Raw genomic sequence first — 7,666 nt, forward strand, 5'->3', positions numbered from 1 at the left:
TAATACATTCTGTCAAATTTTATTTTACATTATACAGTTATGTAGAAAATTCAGTTACAAAGCAATTGTAAATAATGTTTTATATAAATAAATGTATAGCATTATAATATAGATGATGTCCAAAAGGTAAGTTTTTATTTTTTTAATGTTTCCCATACCCTAACTCATCTCTAGCAGATGCTCTGTTAATTTCTGTTTTGCATGTTATGTATTTATTATTTATGTTGTTAATTGTAACTTGGCTGTGCTACTAACCCGAAGGTTGAAATCCAGCCGTGGCACATAATTATTTCTTATAAATATAAATGGATGGTCAGGGTTGCGGTCAAAAAAGAGCAAATAGTTTTATCTATTTAATGTCCGACGTTTCGCCCCACATTGCAGGGCTTCATCAGGGCTAAAAAGATACAAAAACAATTAAGAACATTACAACAATAAGGTAAATTAAGGTAGGATACATATTATGTAAAAATTAAGTGATAAGAAAATTATATATAAATTAAAGGAAGGAAGACATAAAATAGTGTTAATATAAAATAAACTTGAATAAACAATGATAAGAATAAAAATTAAGTAAAATATATTAAGATGTTAACTGTATATTTTACGTAATTTTTATTCTTACGATTGTTACAATTTTTTACTCTTATCATTCTTTATTCATGTTTATTTTATATTAATACTATTTTATCTTCCTTCCTTTTATCTATTTATAATTTTCTTATCACTTAATTTTTACATAATATGTATCCTACCTTAATTTACCTTATTGTTGTAATGTTCTTAGTTGTTTTGTTTCTTTTTAGCCTTGATGAAGCCCTGCAAAGTGGGGCGAAACGTCGGACATTAAATAGTTAAAAACTATTTGTTCTTTTTTGACCGCAACCCTTACAATCTTCTTATATTAAAAGTTATACGGTCAAATATATTTATATATATAATAATTATTTTCTGTTTCACTATAGCCCTGTGTGTTCGCGGAGCCTTCCGATGTTAACCCAGATTCGTAAAGAGTACCCTTAATTTGGGAAAAATCTGGTGGTTGAGCGTGATCGTGAATAAATCACCTCTTTACACACCGTATTTCAAGAACCAGTACTTCTTTAAAAAGTATTTAACCCTTGACCCATTTCTGGGTGTGGTAGAGATTCTCATTTTCATTGTATCTAATTATGAAATTATATAACATGTGTTTTTGAAATTAGAATAACATCAATTTAAATTTTGAACATTAGATTTTTTGTTAATAGCCCAATTCTCATATTTTTCTGAGGTGATCATTTCTTTTAAATTTCATTAGATATTTTTCAAAATGATCACTATAGAAAAATATAAGAATCGGGTTATTAAGATGTTCAAAATTTAAAATGATGTAAGTATAATATCATAAACTCATAAGATATAATTAAAAACATTAATAATAAACATATAAAATGCAAAACAGAAATTAAGAGACTACCTGCTAGAGAAGAGTTAGGGTATAGAAATAAAAAAAACTTACAATTACCTTCATTTCACTTACGATCAGTATTGTTCCAAAACTTCTATGAGTCAGTTCTAGTGGTTATTACAGTTATGTAGAAAATTCAGTTACAAAGCAATTGTAAATAATGTTTCTATTTATTAATCTTAATTTATATTTTGTACATTTTAGTGTTTAATAAGTTTGCCACAAATCAAGTCATCTATTAGGACTTCAATGTTCTATATCTTATCAATTTGGCCAGAACCAGATACCAATCCTTCCATGATAAACTTACCAATCACCCAAATCCACTTGTTTCTAACCTATCTTTTCCATTGCCTGATAAACCTTCTAGGTGTTTGAGAAGATGGCCACGAGATCTCTTGAAATATTATTGGTGTTTTAAAAATGTGTAGATCCTCCACATTTCTGTATCATGTGACATATGGCATAAAATAAATAAAACATAAAATTTACTTTTTATATATATTTTAATACAGTTCTAATTATCAATAAATAAATTTAAAAGAAAAAAATATTTCAGTAAAGAAAATTTTTTAAAAAAATTATTCTAATGATTATGAAGTCTCAAAAAGTCGCCTCAATATAGTATATGCATGGATACAAAGAGAATTTCCTTTTGTTGTTATTGCAGCCTCCGAGCTTAGATTGATAGTTCGACAACACAACCATGGAGAAATTCAAAGAGTGATATATTTAATTTTTTTTTTCCTACGCCAAAGGAGGCATTTCTGCCATTTTGTTTCGAACAGCAGTAGGATATAGTTAATTGATTCGTGGCCGAAGAGTGGACAGATTGAAGTGGCTGTGACATAACAACATGTCGTATTATGACAGCTGTTAACGTCGCAAGGAAACCATTTGGCGTCACCAGATATAGAAGAGGACCGGTCCCTATGTAAATGGACTGTTTGTCAAAGCGGGGGTGAATGTGTAATAGCAGATGTAGAAATATTTAATCAGGCCATTTAATGAAAGGGCACCTAGCGAGAGGTTTAGGATTTCACTTTATCTGTGCGAGACTAATTGGGTCTCGACGTTAGTTGGCCGAAGGTAGACCCTTCAGGGAATTGTAGGGTTCTCGCGAAGATATTGGTTGATATCTGGGATATGATTAAATATCATTTTGATGATGTACAGGTTGATCAAGCCTGATTAAGTATCATTTTGATGAAATAATTGGAAAACAATTTAACAAGTTTGGAGGCATTTGAAATGTTCTTCAAAGTGTAACTTACTTAATCTTTTTTCATTGAGTGGCGGTCCCACAAAATGAAGAACTTTGACCCCCAACCATGGTTAGGCAGTATAGGACTCCAATGGGAGTCTTGGCCGAAAAAAAAACAAAAAAAAACTTACTTAATATAAAATAAACGCTTCAATAAAACTTGATCCTTTTTTATTTCAGGAATTTGTACCCTTTTTTTGCTTCTTTATTCATTACGTCCGAACGTTTCGGGCTCTCCTGCCCATTATCAAGTTCTATAATAAAAATATTTACAATCAACAGTTTTAGAATTAACATACAGTTACAATCGACAAATTTTAATTAATAAAAAAATTTAAACATTTAAATCGAATAATTTACTATTTAACTATGTATATATATCCACTTCACTAATTTGTAACCATTTGCAAATCTAAAATGTTTTGAGATTTAGCAAAATTTCCTATTTATAATTTTTTCCTTAACTTACAATTAATTTGTGAATATACGTCATCTTAATTGAAAAAATATTTTATATATATTCTAAATAGAATATAAGTTCTATTTTTTAAATCCTTATTTTTTTTTCTTTTTCATAAGTGCAGTTTTCCAGAAGATTTTGTCTGAAATTCTGTGTTATAATTGAAAATCTATTTTTATTACATTTTAATTAATTTATTTTTAATCATTTTTCAGATGATTACAAACGTTTTAATATTATTTATTACTTTTATAATGGTATATATACTTTTTTTTCCTTTTGCCCATCATAAAAAAAACAAAAAAACCATGTAGGGTCAGGGGTCAGAACATTGTAAGGAAGTACTGTTACTATACCAACAGTTTTGCAAGGTGGTAATTTGGTCAGATTCACGCTCGACCGCTATAATTTTACCCAACTAATGGTATCCACTTTATGAGGCTGGGTGGATTCTGGAGGGCTCCTAAGCCCACGGTGATGAATCAACGGCTACAGTACAATAATAATTATCTGCCACAGCCGAATTCGAACCCAAATCCTAGGAGTTAGAAGTCCATTTCCTTACCAATGAGCTATCCACTCCCATCATACCCATCAATATATCCAAATTCCAGTGCACAGAGCTCAGCATTGTGTTCTTAATTTGGGAATTTGCTTAATTCCATTTCTCTATGTTCTTTATTGATTCTAATCTTTTACCATATTATTCACTGTCGTTTTAAACATCTGTTTTATTCATTATGTCCACTTTATGCTGGCTAATTCCTCTTATATCAGTTTTAAAATTAATAAAGTGTACACCTTAATTTTTCTTTGCCCTTATTATTGAAACCTTGGAGATACAAAATGACAAATAAATACTAATTAATTTAGTTATTATAACGACCGAACAAAATACCTAATATAATAACAGAGTATACTTTCAATGAAACGAATAGCTAATAAAAACATTTAGAGAAACTATGACAAATTAATAAAAACACTAATTTGAGCCTAAAATCGTATTTATTCTCCAACGTTTTAGAACATATATTTCTTTATTATTCACTACATTTCTGTATTATTTATTATTTCTATATTAGTCACAGTAATTACTTGTAGTACTTTCATTTCGCAGATTGACCAATTCAAATTTCAACATTTGTAAGAAACGTTCTTTTAATAGAACATAATACTCGTTGCGGAATTTGAATTTTTTTTTTTAAAGTATAAAGGAAATATAACAGTTTACTAAACTTTTCATTCTGGTGTTAACCATTTATTTAATGCCAAATAGTTATAGATTCAAAATACTAAGAATGTTTTTTTTGAGATCTCAATGATTCCATGGCTATCCTTTAAACTGAAAGACTCAAATATAGGTTATGTGAAATAAAAAACTAACTATTTAATAATTATGGTGCATTGAAAAAATTTATTTGACAGGTGAAACAGAAAAAAAGCACTCCACATGCAGTCAAATATCAGGTTACAACAATCCATTTTTCATTAAATAAATAATTACCTTGTCTCAAGAATTTGAAATAATATAATTAATCCATTTTTCGTCATACTGTGTTACCCACGACTTGATATATTAACTATTTTTTCTAAAATCTTCGGCTCTTTAACAGTGTATTGTACGTCTATATTACTGTTACTACTATATACTTACTACTTATTTCTGGAAATGTATTTTCAACGTGGAAAAAAAAATGTCTGTTATCTCCTAATGTTAATTATCAAATCTTTTCATAGTTTATCTTTATCCATTTTTCATTACTATTAAAATTGTGAGATGGTTAATGATTACTAATAAACAAAATTAGAGGTACTTTAGAGGAATATAAATTAAATAATCCCAATTTATGCACTAATATATCTGATATTAATCTTGGATTAATTCCGAGTTCAATCAAAATCATTTGAGTCGTTTTTAAGAAAATGTTAAAAAGTGTAAAATCGATTATGTAAAGCGGCACTTTTAGTTTGTCAATTATGACGTAAAAGTAAAAGTCCCCTTCCTATGTATTTTATATTTAGGTAAATGAAAGTAAAAACAGTGTAGTAAAAGTATTTTTGATAATATTCAAAACAGCCAACGATCTTAAACACGAAGCGGAGGGGGTGGTGTAGGGTCGAGCAGATGCACTGCTAACTCTTGATTGTTAGCAGCCATTTAAATGACTGCCTTTGTCTTCGGTTTAGGGGAGGTCTTTAGCAGCCTCAGCAGGTAGTCACACATACGAGGCGGTGTAATCGACTACCAACTTGTCCAATTAATACATTCTGTCAAATTTTATTTTACATTATATTCAACTTTTTATTTTATTTTTATTGTTATTATTTATTTTAATATTTTATTTTATATTAATATTTCTATTATTATTTATTTTGTTTTTACTTTCTTGTGTATAAATGTGTAATATAATATGCACAGCCCAGTACTCATTGCCCTCAGTTTGGCAGATTGTATTTTTTCAATAAAATATTATTATTATTAGAAAAAAATGCTATAGCACAAATAAATCTTATGGTTTAATACCTTTAGAAAGATTATTTAATTTATTTAAAACACAATTAATGCTGAGAGCTTGATGACTAGAAAAAAATTGGATATTTTCGTTGTCATCAAGATCATTCGTCCCACTGTGTGCCGCCTTGACCATTTTCTAGATTAATTAGTACATTTTACTATTCAATGCTTATTTAAAATTCTTAACTATTACTCATCAATATATAGATATGTTTATGAAGATACTTATATTATAAAGGACATAAAGAGATAGTATCTTCAAATAGATCATGAGTGTTGAATTACAGATAACTAATCCATCTGCACCTTCCAATGCCTTTTCTTTATGAAGATACTTATATTATAAAGGACATAAAGAGATAGTATCTTCAAATAGATCATGAGTGTTGAATTACAGATAACTAATCCATCTGCACCTTCCAATGCCTTTTCTTTATGAAGATACTTATATTATTATGAATATGTTCTCTCTGTTGAGACGGTAGGCGCTGACACGCAGTACGTGTGGGACGGACGCTTGGTCGATCTCATTGACCCATCTTGGAAGACTGATAATCTTCCCTTTGATGAGATTGAAGTCCCGGCCTTCGAACTGCCGGACCCTGAGGTAGACATCGGCCGTCCAGGCTCTGAGGAAACATTGAGAGAGATTGAATCAAAGTGGAGGGACTGGAATCTCCAATCTCTGGACACAAATATTTCTGATTTTATTTTTTAATTTCAACTGATATTCAAATATTATATATAAAATAAAATATGATAATCATTTATGTATGTGCCTAACAAAACCTTCTTGTAAATGTATTTGTTTCTAAAACCTTGTAATGCTATTTCCAAATAAAAAATATATCAAATTTTTTTTGCTCTTATCTATAAGGGCGGATAAATTGCCTTTTTACTTGATTATTTATTTATATCAATTTTACATCTATGAAAGAGTCTTTTCGACAATTTGGACGATCCGTCCATCTTCAGAGGTTAATTCTGTAAATAGTTGCAAAGTTTTTGTTACATTTAAAGTCTTGAAAAATGGATAATCTTTGTCTTCTTTATTTTTAATTTTTTTTATGAATAATTTTGCATAATTTTTCGATTGTAATTTTATGTTACACTTTTTCTTTTCTTAATTGTTTTATTTTTATTAAAATCCCTAAATGGTCGTTTAAAGGTCATTTTTGTGTAATTTCTAATATAAATCTGTTGTGATGGGAAATTTGAAATAAATTCCTCTATACTTCTAGACACTAATTTAATAAACATTTTTATTTTAAATAGTTAGTATTATTTACTAGTTGATTATTGAAAGGTTTTATTCTTAATAAATGAGATTAATTAAAAAAATATGTAAATATTATTTCTATTATATTATAATTTTTAAATTTTAGTTGATTAAATCATTTATGGTTTTGCAGACAGGTTTAGAACAGTCGAATGAGGAGTTTTCTATAACAAGTCAATAAATCCACTTTTGGAAAATTATTATGGGAGTATCTATAGATACATAAGTTAAGTTTTTATTGAACATGTTCGGTCTGTTCTGACAAACACTTCTGACTGTACGGAGTTGTACAGGGTTTTCACTCCCAAAACCTGTACTACGTACGCTCCTTACAGTTCCGGACAGTCAGAAGTGGTTGTTGGAACTGAACAGTTCATTTGTGACGTCTATTTGACAAAAAAAAAAAAATTAAAATTTTAAAATAAAATGTACAAGTTTTTTGCGTACAATTACAATTCTTCATAAAAAACTGCATACTTTTTAAGAGATGCAAATGGATTGATAGGAAACTTGTTCTTATTAATTTTCCATTTAAAAATTTTGGATGAATTTTACGTCTGTATGTTTCTTAAAAACAAGGATTTTGATCTAAAGAGAAAATCCCATTGAGAAATGGGATGAGTTTTATACTTGAGATTTATCTTGAAGTACAATTTATTTCAATAAGTCGAATTTATAAAGTCAACGTTTTAATTTTT

The 7,666-nt window shown here is 28.7% G+C and overlaps 1 long non-coding RNA gene across 1 annotated transcript in view; it reads left to right on the top strand.

Annotated features, from left to right (window-relative positions):
- Positions 1-6,546, top strand: part of LOC136795803 (uncharacterized) — a 15,895-nt gene extending 9,349 nt beyond the window's left edge. The window contains exon 2 of the long non-coding RNA XR_010843476.1: positions 6,168-6,546. This is a non-coding gene — a long non-coding RNA (uncharacterized lncRNA). The remainder of the gene's footprint in view (positions 1-6,167) is intronic.
- The last annotated feature ends 1,120 nt before the right edge of the window (positions 6,547-7,666 follow it).

Source organism: Halyomorpha halys, unplaced genomic scaffold (genome assembly GCF_000696795.3).
Source record: "Halyomorpha halys isolate HHAL.00 unplaced genomic scaffold, Hhal_1.1 Scaffold327.1, whole genome shotgun sequence".
NCBI lineage: Eukaryota > Metazoa > Arthropoda > Insecta > Hemiptera > Pentatomidae > Halyomorpha > Halyomorpha halys.